Here is a 14,488-nt window from a genome sequence, read left to right on the forward strand (position 1 = left end):
AAACAACTCACGGCACCGCGACTGCCCTCTTCTTCTAATAGTAAAGCCAATTTATAGCACATGACATTCAAGGAAAGAATCTCTAGTAGATGCTGGCTCATTAATAGCAAAAGCCAAGTGGTTCTAATTGTTTTCCGTTGATGACAAGATAACTTGTGACCCCATACCTACAAAAACATTGGTTACCAAAAGTTACCATTGGTTTTGTAACTTTTTTAACAGAACTTTTTTTAAATAAAATTTTCATCATAACTCCAAGCAGCTAGAACAAAGTGGCTCTGGTTGGAACAAGAGTGGAAGGCTTCCAACTAATTTCTCTATCCTGACTTGTCTGCAACCTGACAAGTCACTTGTGACTATCCCCTGTCCTCTTCTGACATATAAAGCTACCCATCTCCTAACACTTCCTTTTACCAAAACAAGAATTTGTGAAGTTTATCCCTATTTTCCTTCCAAAAGTAGCAATTATCAGCAAAAGTTAAACTCATAGTAATAAGCCTACTAAATACATACATACACATATACACATACAGGAGATTTCATCGAAAAGAAAAAGTAGCAAATTAAGAAAATGAAGCAATTTATGTAAGACAGCAAGAAAGTATTAGTGACTTTAGAAAAGTAATAAAACTATTCTAGGCTTAACTTCAATACTCCATAACCAGAAACACAGCATTAAAATATAATCTTAGAAGAGACAGCATTATTGATTCTGCTTCTGGTGGAGAAGAAAGGGAACAGATCAAACTGCTCTGGTCAACTCAAACTGCTCTGGGTTCCTACTTACTCAACTTTTTAAAAAAAAGATTTTACTTATTTATTTTTAGAGAGAGGAATGGAGGGAGAAAGAGAGAGAGAGAAACATCAATGTGTGATTTCCTCTCACGCACCCCCTACTGGGGACCTGGCCTGCAACCCAGGCATGTGCCCTGACTGGCAATAGACCCTGCAACCCTTTGGATCCCAGGCCGGTACTCAATCCACTGAGCCACACCAGCCAGGGACTTATTCAACTTTTTAAAAATGTGGTTTAACCAGTTAATTCTTCATTTCTCTATCATTTCAGAAATTCTGGGAACTTAAATTTAAATGAAATTTGCTACACCTTATGACTTATTTTAGTACTTTAATAAGACTAGAATAAAATTCTACTTAATTTAGGAACAAAAATTACATTTCATCCAGATAAGGGTTAAAGGATCCTCATTTCATCAACAACCAATGCCAGAAAAACAAACACAATCTTTAAAAAACAAAGAAAGGAAAAAAAGGAATTCAAAATTTACCAGAAATATTTTAAGGCTGACACTAGAATTGAGGGGTGAAGGCGGTAGGAGGGTTCAATAGGCACCAAAATATAATATATAAATCTAACACTTCAGAAATTTAAAATCTGAATGCTAATTGGGCCTACAAAATATGAATCTAATGCTTGGCTGGTTTTATACAAAGCCCATTGAAAGTGTCATACTATTCATTAACATTCTTTCAGACGTTCCTGGAAGAAATGGAAAACTACACATATTTTTAAGCTACGCTATGCTACAGCACTTCTGAGGGAAAAAACTGTGACAGCCAACTTTGGGACACATTCATATTAATAAGCGTCTCTCCTAATACTATTCTAAAAGGAAAGGTTTAAGAGGTGATTTTTAAATAAAATCTAATATATTAAAACAGCAAAAATATATAGTAAGAAATTACTGGGAACCAAGGCATCTCCAATTTTCAACATTTAAGGTTTCAGAATTGCAGCCATTCTAGAAATCATTAATTTTTCAGCATGACTCAGTTTCATTTTTTCTGGACTCATTACTTCCTTTGCCACTTCACTCATTTCTGATGCCCATATATAATCAGTGTTCACATTACCATTAGGAGTGTCGTCTCCAGGTAGAAAAGGGTCATCACAAGGGCGTAAGAGCATATCATGTCTATAGGAATCAGGGGTCTGGGGAACTGCAAAGAAAGTTATGTTTTTCTTTCCCCCCCTTTGTTTAGGAACTCACAGGGGAAAAAATTAACAGTAAAATAGGCAAGATGACAATGTATGTGAGATTTTGTATATCTGCAGAACAACCCAAAATATAAATGTCTCCTCAGTAAAAGAGGACTATTATTATTTTCAACCTTATTTCCTATTCTTGGCACTTCAATTTAATATTTGTCTGGAACCAGACTATTCACCCATATACTCCATGGAATATTAAAATAACCGAATTTTATCTATTTATCATCTAAATTTACTCAATAAAAGGTAGGCAAAATAACTATTATTAAATTAAATAATCTGCTTATAAAAAATCAACACCATCCTTCCCATTCTCTAGCTTGGATATTTTATTTACTTTTGTATTTTAATCTAGTTTCTCTCTTCTTATTTTTACAGATACTAAATATTAGTTTAACTTTCAAAAAACAGTCCCAGACAGTCATCATTCTGAGATTGTTTAGTCTAAAACACAGTCACACACGTGAGATAATGACCATTTTTTAACAATTTTGAGGTTAAATTCTTCCTAGAGCATAAGATGTTTACAAAATTGACTTACCTTTAGACTGACCAAGAAAAAAAGAGAGAAGGCACAAATTGGCAAAATCGGGAATGAAAGAAAGAGAAGACATCAATCATTACCAACCACACAAAAGTTTACAAGAATTATAAAGAAATACTCTGAACAAATTTATGCCACCAAACTAGACAACTTAGATGAAAAGGAAAATTTCTGAAAACATATAAACTGACAAAAATGACTAAAATTAGAAACACTGAATAAACTTATAACAAATTAAAAGACTGGACTGACTGACAATTAAAAATATTCCCACAAAGAAAAGCTTAAGCCCAAAAGGCTTCACAGGTGAATGCCTAAGGAAGAATACCAATCTTTCAGAAATTCTTGTAGAAAATAAGAGGAAACACTTCCCAGCTCATTCTAAAACACCAATTTTACCCTAACACCAAAACCAAGTAAAAATATCACAAGAAAACTATACATTAATATCCCTCATGAATACAGATGCGAAAACCACATGATCTCAATAGATGCAAAAAAAAGAAAAAAAACACCAAGTATTTTACAAAATCCAACATCCATTTATGATTAAAATGTCCAACAAACTTAGAACTGAAGGCAACTTCCTCAACCCAATAAAGGGCATCTATGGAAAAATTAGAACTAACATCATACTTAATGGTGAAGAACTGAATGTCTTCCCCCTAAAGTCAGGAACAAGGCAAGAACATCGGCTTTTACCACTTCTATTCAATGTTGTAATGGAGGTTTTACCCGGTACAGGAGGCAAAAAAAGAAAGGGAGGGAGATCATCCAGATTGGAAAGGAAGTAAAACTGTCTTGCTAGTTAATTTCATGACTAGCACATGTCATTATCCTATGTGTAGAAAATCCTAAGGAATCCACAATAAAACTACTAGAACTGAAAAACAAGTTCAACAACGTCTCACAATACAAGTCAATTTACAAAATCATCAGTAGCAACTACAAAGAGAAAGCATGAAGGAGCTCCTCTGTAGTGATGGAAGTTCTGTAACTTGACAACGTGGCAGTAGTTACACAAATCTATACATGTGATTAAGTTGCAGAGCACACAAAAATAAGTGAATGTAAAAACCAGTGAAATGTGAAAAATGTCTACAGATTATATCAATGTCAATTTTCTGGTTTGGATAGTGTACTATATTTATATAAGATGTTAAACTACTAGAGGAATCTGGGTGAATGAAGAGTGTTAAGAGTTTATATGACCTCTCTGTACTACTTCTGCAACTTCCTGAGTCTCCAAGTGTTTCAAAATAAAAAGTTATTTTAAAAGTAAAGCCATTGTTTTTCTACATAAGAGCAATAATCAAAAATGCAATTAAGATTCCCCAGGTGATTCTTTTGTGCAAATTTGGGAACCACTGAGTTACACCTCTCACAAGACAGCAAAAACAGAAGGCACATAAGCATATGATACACCACTATTCCAAACTATTTATCAGTACAATTCCCAAGCTTTCCTATACATTAAAATCACCTACAAATCATTAAAAAATTTCAAAGCCTATGCAACACTCCCAGACCAATTAAATCACAACTTCTTGGACTAGGACACAGGCACCAGCATTTTAAAAACTGCCCAGGTAAACCACTGCTGTATGAAGCAGCAATTCTCAATTTTTTTTTCAGAACTTCTGGCAATTTAAAACCCCAAAGAGCAATACTACTCCTCAATTTACCAATATTTAACCGTACTATAAATTAAGACAGAAATGTCTTAAATATTAAATTACTGAAAAAGACAAGATACCATATGATCTCACCTTTAACTGGAACATAATCAACAAAAGAAAAAAGCAAACAAAATACAACCAGAGACAATCTAACAATAGCCAGAGGGGAGTGGGGAGGGGGCAGTGGGGAGAGGGGATTACAGGAACTACTATAAAGGACACGTGGACAAAATCAAGGGGGAGGGTGGAGGCGGGAGAGGGAGGTGGGTTTGGCTGGGGGAGGGGGAGGGGGAGGGAGCAAATGCAGACAACTGTAATTGAACGACAATAAAAGCATTTTTTAAAAAAGACAGGATAAACTCATGTTAACAAATACATTTTAAAGGAAAATGTATTTCTAAAGACAAAAAAAATTATTGGCACTATTATATTTTTGCAAGTTTTATTACTGTCCAGCTTAACACAGCTGGATTTTTCGTATGTGCTTTCTGATTCCAATCTGCTGTGCTTGTGTTGTTTTGGTTACAGTATATGAAGACAATTCAGTCTCACAGACATCTAGTCAGAAAAAGGGGTGTTTAATAGTCTTTTCAGGTAGCTGTGGCTCCATCATAATGTTGCCTCTGGAAAAAAAAATGGCACTATATGCTCTGAGAGAAATCTGAATAAAAAAGGGCAGATAATGTCTTAATATAATTACAAAAATAAGTATGACCTTCCTGATTCTTGAAAAGGTCCTGAAGACCCCCAGGAGTCCCCATACCACGCTTAGAGAACCGCTGGTACAAAGTGCAGAAGACAGGAAGACTAATGAGGTCTGAAGCTGTCAAAGGCCCTACAGAGCAGTTGGACTTCCGCTGAGGCTGGACATGTGTAAAATTGACAGGGAACGAGGGTTTAAAAAAGCTTGCTCAAAAACCAAGTTGATTTCCACCGAAAGATTAACAGTTAAAAATGAATCAAATAAAAACTAGACACTAGCTAAAGAGAACTATAGCCAAACTTTAGTAATAAATGAATATATAAAATAAATCCAGCATTTAAATTCTACATTGCCAAGATAAAAAAGGCGTTTTTTCAAATTACATAAAAAGTTTATATGGAAAAATATATAATAAAGATTATATATTTTTAAAAAATGTACACTAGACTCAAATGCCTCCTTCCTTTTCTTTTTCTATTTTAATTTTTAAAACTTTTTCTTGAAAGTACTGCACATATACAGAAAAGGTCATAGTCCAAAAATTTACAGCTTGAATTATTATTATAAGGTGGACAAACCCAGGTAACCACCGTCAAGATCAGAAAAGAGGGCACTGCTACACCCTCAGAAATGACCCTGTTATAAATCCCTTCTTCTCCCCAAAGAAAATCACTTTTCTCACTCCTAGCACCCCTTTTTAATTTTACTGAAATGAAATCTTACGGTATGGATTCTATAATGTCTAGGGTCTTTTACTCAACATTAAGCATGTGACATTATTACTGTTATTGCATGTAGCTGAAGTTTTTTCATTTCTATTACTGAATAGTATATGAATATAATATACCACAATTTACTTAATCATTCTACTGATGATGAACATTTGGGTTTCCAAAAGGGGCAATTTACAAATAATGTTGCTGTGAACACCACCACGCATATCTTGGTAAAGTCATGCATGCACTTCTGTTGAGTGTATACCCAGAAGTGAGATTCTGATTTACAAAGTAGGAATATCTTCAACTTTAGTCAACAGTGCCCAACAATTCTTCAACATGCTTCTACTAATTTATGCTCCCACCAACCAGGTATAAGAGCTTTCACTGCTCCCCCTTCTCCAAAACTAGAGAATGCCAGTCTTTTCAATTTTAGCCAATCTGATGATTATGTGCTTATATCTCATTACTATTCCAAATTGCACCTTCCTCATTACAAATAGTTTAAGCTTGTTTTCATTTGTTCATGGACCATGTGTATATCCATTATTTTCTTAATATATTTTATTGATTATGCTATTACAGTTGTCCCATTTCCCCCCCTTTATTCCCCTCTGCCTTTGCTGCACACCCCTCCCACCCATATTCCCCCCCTTTAGTTCATGTCCATGGGTCGTACATGTAAGTTCCTTGGCTTCCACATTTCCTGTACTATTCTTAACCTCCCCCTATTTTCTGCCTACCATTTATGCTACTGATTCTCTGTACCTTTTCCCCCTCTCTCCCCCTCCCACTTCCCCACTGATAACCCTCCATGTGATCTCCATTTCTGTGATTCTGTTCCTTGTTCTAGTTGTTTGCTTAGGTTGTTTTTGTTTTTGATTTTGTTTTTAGGCTCAGCTGTTAATAGCTGTGAGTTTGTTGTCATTTTACCGTTCATATTTTTGATCTTCTTTTTCTTATATAAGTCCCTTTAACATTTCATATAATAAGGACAGGGTGATTATGAACTCCTTTAATTTGACCTTATCTGGCAAGCACTTTATCCACGCTTCCATGCTAAATGATAGGTTTGCTGGATAGAGTAATCTTGGATGGAGGTCCTTGCCTTTCATGACTTTGAATACTTCTTTCCCGCTCCCTTTTTTTTTAATTTTAATTTTTTATTGTTATTCAATTACAGTTGTGTGCCTTTTCTCCCCATCCCTCCACCCCACCCCAGCCAAACCCCCCTCCCTCCCCCACCTCCACCCTCCCCCTTGATTTTGTCCATGTGTCCTTTATAGTAGTTCCTGTAATCCCCTCTCCTCACTGTCCCCTCCCCACTCCCCCGACCATTGTTAGATTGTTCTTAACTTCAATGTCTCTGGTTATATTTTGTTTCCTTTTTTTTTTCTATTTATTATGTTCAGTTAAAGGTGAGATCATATGGTATTTGTCCCTCACTGTCTGGCTTATTTCACTTAACATAATGCTCTCCAGTTCCATCCATGCTGTTGCAAAGGGTATAAGCTCCTTCTTTATCTCTGCTGCGTAGAATTCCATTGTGTAAACATACCATAGTTTTTGGATCCACTCGTTTGCTGATGGGCACTTAGGTTGCTTCCAGTACTTGGCTATTGTAAATTGTGCTGCTATGAACATTGGGGTGCATAGGTTCTTTTCGATTGGTGTTTCAGGGTTCTTAGGGTATAATCCCAGCAGCGGAATTGCTGGGTCAAAGGGCATGCCTGGAAGGTTTCTTCTGAGATATCAGCTGACAGTCTTATAGGACTCCTTTGTAGGTAACTGTCTCCTTTTCTCTTGCTGCTTTTAAGATTCTCTCCTCATCTTTAATCTTAGGTAATGTAATTATGATGTGCTTTGGTGCGTTCCTCCTTGGGTACAACTTCTTTGGGACTCTCTGAACTTCCTGGACTTCCTGAAAGTGTACTTCCTTTGCCAGATGGGGACATTCTCCTTCATTATTTGTTCAAATAAAATTTCAATTTCTTGCTCTTCCTCTTCTCTTTCTGTCACCCCCATGATTCGGATGATGGAACATTTAAAGATGTCCTGGAGGTTCCTAAGCCTCTCCTCACTGTTTTGAATTCTTGTTTCTTCATTCTCTTCTGGTTGAATGTTTCTTTCTTCCTCATGGTCCAAACCGTTGATGTGTCCTGGTTTCCTTCCTTTCACTGTTGGTTCGCTGTACATTTTCCTTTATTTCACTTTTCACAGCCTTCATTTTTTCCTCTAATTTGTGACCATATTCAACCAATTCTGTGAGCATCCTCATTATCAGTGTTTTGAACTGTGCATCTGATAGATTGGCTATCTCTTCCTAGCTTAGTTGTATTTTTTCTGGAGCTTCGATCTGTTCTTGCATTTGGGCCTTTTTTTTTTTTTGGTCTCTGCGTATCTGTTACGTAGTAAGAAGTGGAGACTTAGGTATTCGCCAGGGCAGGGCAACCTACGTCACTGCGCTGTGATCCTCTATGTGGAGGAAAGGGCCAAGAGGGAACAGTACTGCTTGCTGTGCCCTCTGCCAGTTTTCAGTCACTTCCCCCACTACCCACAATCAAATTGGGCCCTTCTGGTGCTGATTCCCAGGGGGGTGGGTGGGTGGGTTTATGTACGTTCTAGGACCCTGTGGGTCTCTCCAACAAACTCTCCTGTGAGGCTGGGAGTTTCTCCTGCTGCCACCTCAACCCTGGGTTGCTTGGTCTGTCTGGCTCCCCTACTGTTCCTCGTGGTTTATCTGTGTGTGAATGTGGGACTGCCCAGTCCATAAGCCTCCACCTCACCTGGTCTGCCAGCCTCTGCTGGCCGCTGCCTTGCTGCAAGTCCTCTCTACCCAGCTGCCTGTCTCCGCCCCTCCTACCAGTCTGGATGAATGTTTCTTCTTTAACTCCTTGGTTGTCGGACTTCCATACAGTTCAATTTTCTGTCAGTTCTGGTTGTTTTTTCTTTTTAAATTTGTTGTCCTTCTTTTGGTTGTGTGAGGAGGCACAGTGTGTCTACCTACACCTCCATCTTGGCTGGAAGTCTTGTATATCCCCTTCTAAAGTGCTTGTGCAAGTAAGTCTCTTACCCATTTTTCTGTTGGATTATCTGGTTTTCTTATCGATTTCCAACTAAATCTTTAAAATTTTCTGGGTAGGAGACATGTAAGTTTACATGTGATTCAAACATTCTCTTCCAGCCTATGGATTACTTTCCTACTCTTAATGGCATGTTTCAATAAACAAAAGTTCTTAATATTAATTTAGTTCTATTCAGCATCTATTCATTTATGGTCAGGGCTTTCTGTTTCCTGTTTAAATAACTTTCCCACACTCCTAGGCCATGAAGTGCTTTTTTTCCTTTTTTTTTTTTTTTTTTTACTATTTACCTTAGCTCTATAGTGTTATCTGGAATTGATTTTTGTATATGGTATAAGTTAGAGGGCAAATGGTCAAATGTCATTTATGAGTCTCTATTTCAGGGACCGCACAACAATTATCAAAAAGAACATCCTAGATTAGCCATGTTCAGGGTGATATGGCCCTATTGGTGGCAGCTTTGTTAAGTATATGATTGTCTAGCCACTATGCTGTCTACCTGAAACTAATACAGGATAATACTGAATGTAAATGGTAACTGAAAAATAAAATTAAAAACACCATCCTTTCCAGACTACTTTGCTGTTAACATAATCAAATGTCTATACATGTATGGGTCTGTTTCAGGGCTTTCTATTCAGTTTCCTTAATCTATTTGTCTACATTTATGCCAATACCACACTGCCTTAAACACTACGACTTTATAACAACTCTTAATATCTGGTAAGTCCTGCCACCTTGTTGTTCTTCAAGAGAATCTTGATATTCTTGACCCTCTACATTTTCATATAAATTTTAGAAACAAATAGTCAATTTCCATCCCCCAAAACTTTCCAGGCTATGCACTGGGGTTGGATAGAATCTATGGATCAATTTAGGGGGAACGGACATCTCTATAATATTTAGCCTTTCATTCCATGAACATAATCTGCTCCTCCTTTATTTACCTTTTCCTTAAATTCTCTAGATATATTATGGCTTCTTATTTAAAGGTATTATAAGTTTCTTGCTAGTTCATTCCTATATGTGTGCATTTTCAGTGTTGCTATACATAGATCTCTTATTAATTTTATTTTCTAATTGTTCATTGATATAGAGCTGCAACTGTACTAAACACATTGCTTAGGGCTAACAACTTTACATACATTAGACTCTTTTGGATGTTTCTACATATACAACAGCATTGCCTGCATATATTGAATTTTTTCTTGTGTCCCAATTCTTATGTTTTATTTCTTTTTATTATCTTATTGCACTGGCTAGAACTTACAGCATAATGTGATAATAGCAAGCACCCATATCTCATTCCCAATTTCAGAAGATAAGCTTTCATCATTTCACCATTAAATATGTTATAAGTTTCTTTACAGATACTCCTCCTAAAATTACTCTTTCCTAGTTGGCTTAAGAGTTTTTCATCATGAATAGCTGTTAAATTTTAGTGTTTTCTGCACCTAATGATAACTGTATGGTTTTTTCTTCATTATCATTTTTATCACATATTATCCTTTTATATTTATAGATCTGTTACTTTTTTAGGATTTTTGCAAGTATGTTCATGAATGAGACTGCCTTATACTTTTTTTCTTGTAAAGAACATCCTTTACAATATTTGACATTAAGATTATGCTGGCCTGGCAGGACTTTCAGACTTAAGAGGATTTTAGCCACCATATTCCAAATCTCACCACAAATCCTCCCTACAAAACATCTATAAATTTATACAAACAGCAAAAAAGTCACATATAACTCACGCCCCCAAGCATTAATAGGAGGCAATATAATAGCCTTCAAATTACCTATAAGCAGAGAAATAAATGAAATTCCAACACAGCTTGCATCATGCACCACTGCAAGCCTATAGGTAGAGGAGAGGGGAGGAAAGATCAGAGGTTCTGTAAAATAGAGTAGAAACATGTTGAGGACTTAAATGTCCACAACACCCCTCAAAATAAAGAAAGTGTTAAGTCAAGGCTTGGTAGTTCACAAAACTGACTACAGAAATGGGGCTTGAAAGCAAGTAAAACCAGAAGTTGTAGCCTTGGAGAAGCAATGCTTGTGAAACAGAGTCAGATATTTAAAGAATGAGTGGTGCCCCCCTGGAGACATGGCAGAAAAGGGAAATAAATAAATAAGAGAAAAAGTAAGGATATATACAAATAAAAGAAAAATAAGATATTCCATCCACTCTCCCCACCCCTAAAAACCAACATATTCCATTAAAGGAACTGCAAAGAAGACAAGCCTGGAAAGAGAGCTCTCCAACTAGAAAATCTACTCACAAAATAAATAGGAGTTCAAAATACTAACTAAATAAATAAAGCTCACATCCACATGAAACTACTATTAAAAACAGAAAATGTGAATTAAAGCATTTCAGTTAATGAAACTTCTTCCCACAAAACAACCAGAAATAAAAGAAAACTATAACACAACAATCGAAACTGAATGAAATATACTCAAACAAACATGTAGGAAACTTATACAGGAGCTAAGAATAGAAATGGAAGAAAAAAGGAAGAAATAGAACAAAGTCAATTAAACTGAGAAATAGAAGAAAAAATATCATATTAAAAATGAATATTATATACAAAGGTACCCAAAGGAGAATAAATTCAAATGAAAATATAGTAAAGGTATTGAGGAAAAGAAAATAACCAAAAGAAAAAGATAAATAGGGAAGTATGCAGAAAGGAAGTGACTTATAGGAAAAAGGCAAGGAAGGTCAAACACTCATTTAAGTGGAGATAAACTTACTCCAAGATGCATGTATACAAGACTATGGAAGAACATATTCAAACAATGAGACAATATTTACAATAGTATTCCAAGAAAACTTTCTGGAAATAAAAGAAAATTTAAACTGCACATTCAAAGAGCCAACCAGGGAAAACTTACAAAGAACAAAAACTATAAGGATACAGACTTATAAAGACTATAAGACTTTAACGATACAGAAAGCTCTTCAAGGCCTCCAAGGCTAAAAGATGAGATAAGAGAACAGAGAATCAGATTGGTATCAATATATTAAAACAGTATGCTACACAAGACAAAAGTAGAAATTCATTTTTAAGAAACTTAAAAACAGTGAAAACAACGATTTTATATTTTCAAGCTGTGTCTTAACTATCAAGGTATAAAAGAATACTTGAACAATGAGGCACTCACAAAAATACTTCCACATGAACCTTTCCTAACGATTCTAATCACCTTTCACAATCCAGTTCATCAGAATGGCACACGCAAAAAATTATCTAAATGACTATTTTCTTGAGTTCTCTTACAGATACACAAGAATATAATTCTAGCTGCATAGGAAAGAAGTTAATCCATTTAATTCAATGGATGCATGAGGATTTAAACTCCATCTAATCAAGGGATGACAGAAGAAATTTAAGTAAAAGGACTAATGAGTTAAGTGAGCTGTTTACATATTTAACTGTAGAATTAAAAACAAGACTAGGCTCATGGAAAAAGAATGGTGTGTAAACAAGTTCTGACAATTTAAAAAATGCAACTGAAATAATAGGAAGAGAAGAAAGAGAAGAGCAAACAATAAAATCCCTATTATATGGGTAATGGGTGAAGCAAAGAATATCATTCAAAGTTGACATACAGATAGTAAAAGGATAGGTTATAAAGTGAGAAGGATTAAAGGTACTAAAAAATGTTATATAAGTGAAAGGTAATCACTGGAAGAAAAATTTAGTCCTTCCTACATATCAAAAAAGTATTTTTTTAAAACTCAGGTAAAACACACTTAATAATAAACATAATAAGTATAATACAGACAGTAATCATAAAATGACAGAATAGAAAAACAAACATATCAGTTCAAACAATTAATGTGAATGAACTTACCTTGACTATGTAAAGATTTCAAACCTGCTTTAAGAGCAAAGTCTACCTCTCTGCAGTTTGTATAGGACACACTTAAAATGCAGTGCTTCAAAATGGCTAAAAATAGAGGGATAAACAAGTAATACTTATCAGGCAAATGTAAACAATCAGGTTGCAATCATTCTAGACAAAATAAAATTTAAGTAAAAAACATTCAATGGACAAATCTAAAAGTGCACAATGAAAAAATAAGTTATTAATATCTATGAACCAAATAATAGAAACTATAGCCAATCTAAGAATAAGTAGAAACTCACTATAAATAAGACTGACACACCACTCAGTATGAGAGAAAAGTTCAAGGGGAAACAAGTAATGACATAAATGATCTAAACAATATAACCAGTAGGTAGTTTTTTTGACATATATTGAACATTAGACTCTAATAAAGAGAATACACCTTTTTTGAACAAACACAAAAATTATCCTATATTAAGGCACAAAGAAATTATTAATATGGTCATAAAATAGAAATATTACAAACACTACCCTCTGATTACAATGCAAAAGGAACTAGAACTTAAAAAACACTGGAAATAATATAAATACCCACCAAAAGGAGAAATGGATAAATTAAATATTATACAGCAAAAAGAATGAATGACCTATGAGTACTTGCAACAACACAGATAAATTTAACAAAACTGTTGAATAAAAAGATCTGAACACAAAACCATATGTAATAATGATATAAATTCAAAATCAGGCAAAACTCATCGACGTTCCAAGTCAGCACAATGGTTGCCCTTTGAGAGCAGGGTGATCATGACAGGAAGGGGACAGTGTAATGTCCGGGTGCTAGTTCCACAGGTAAATTCATTTTGTGAAATTTCACCAAGCTCTGCATCAGTATCAATAAAACTTACAAAATTTTTTTAAAAAAGAAAACTAGAAATGAAATACAAAAATGTCTTTCCTCCCAAAAGCTGGAACATCTCTTGCATGAAAGGGAATATATATATAAATCTCAAAATTTCTGAAAAAGAGATCATGAAAATGTTACATACCAGAGTTCATGGAACAATTTAAAGTAATAATCAAAAAAAATCAGACCTCTAAACACCTGTGTCAATTTTTTAATAAATGAATTACCTTCCTAACTCAAAAAGCTAGAAAAAAACAAGGTAAATCAAAAGAAAGTGTAAAGACAGTAATTATAAAAATACAAGTAGAAATTAATGTTGTAGAGAACACATCAAATTAATAAAAATCCTGGTTCTTAAGAATACCAAATCCATGTATATGAGGTATCTAAAATAGATTCATAAACACGAAGTCCAACAGGGGCTGGGGAGGGGCCTGGGGAGTTACTACTCAGTGGTACGGAATTTCAGTATAGGAAGAAGAAAACGTTCAGGAGAAGAATGTGGTGATGGATGCACAACCATGTGAATGTACTTAATGCCACAGAACAGTACACTTAAAATGGTTAATATGGTCAATTTCATACTACTTATTTTTTACCACAATAAAAAATACTGAAATAAACACACAAATTCTTTCAAAGAAAAAGGGAACAAATACACAAATGTGAAAAAGATAAAACATATAAAACGTAAGTCTACTGTACTTACTTTAATACAAATACATTTTAAAACCTACATAAAATGGATAATTTCTTAGGAAAATACGGTTTACCAAAATGAAACCTGGCAGGGAAAAAACACTTAAATCAACTAATTTCCCCAGAAGAATTAGAGAAAGTTATCAAAGAGCTAACCCAGGGCTCCCACAACCATCCCCCCCATACACCAGTCTGTGGCCTGTTAGGAACCAGGCCACAAAGCAGGAAGTGAGCTTCAATGTAATGCACTTGAATCATGCTGAAACCATTCCCCGCCAACACAGGTCA

At 35.1% G+C, this 14,488-nt stretch overlaps 1 protein-coding gene across 4 annotated transcripts in view; it reads right to left on the reverse strand.

Moving 5' to 3' along the window:
* The window catches only part of WASF3 (WASP family member 3), a 152,127-nt gene that overhangs the window by 126,328 nt on the left and 11,311 nt on the right, over positions 1 to 14,488 (reverse strand). Inside the window, exon 2 of one of the 4 annotated variants that reach the window (XM_053920789.2) lies at positions 12,598 to 12,693. The exons of the other annotated variants lie outside the window; for them this stretch is intronic. The gene's annotated coding sequence lies outside the window, so the exon portion shown is untranslated. The remainder of the gene's footprint in view (positions 1 to 12,597; positions 12,694 to 14,488) is intronic. 4 annotated transcript variants of the gene reach the window in all.

The sequence above is a fragment of the Desmodus rotundus genome, chromosome 3, assembly GCF_022682495.2.
Source record: "Desmodus rotundus isolate HL8 chromosome 3, HLdesRot8A.1, whole genome shotgun sequence".
Lineage (NCBI taxonomy): Eukaryota > Metazoa > Chordata > Mammalia > Chiroptera > Phyllostomidae > Desmodus > Desmodus rotundus.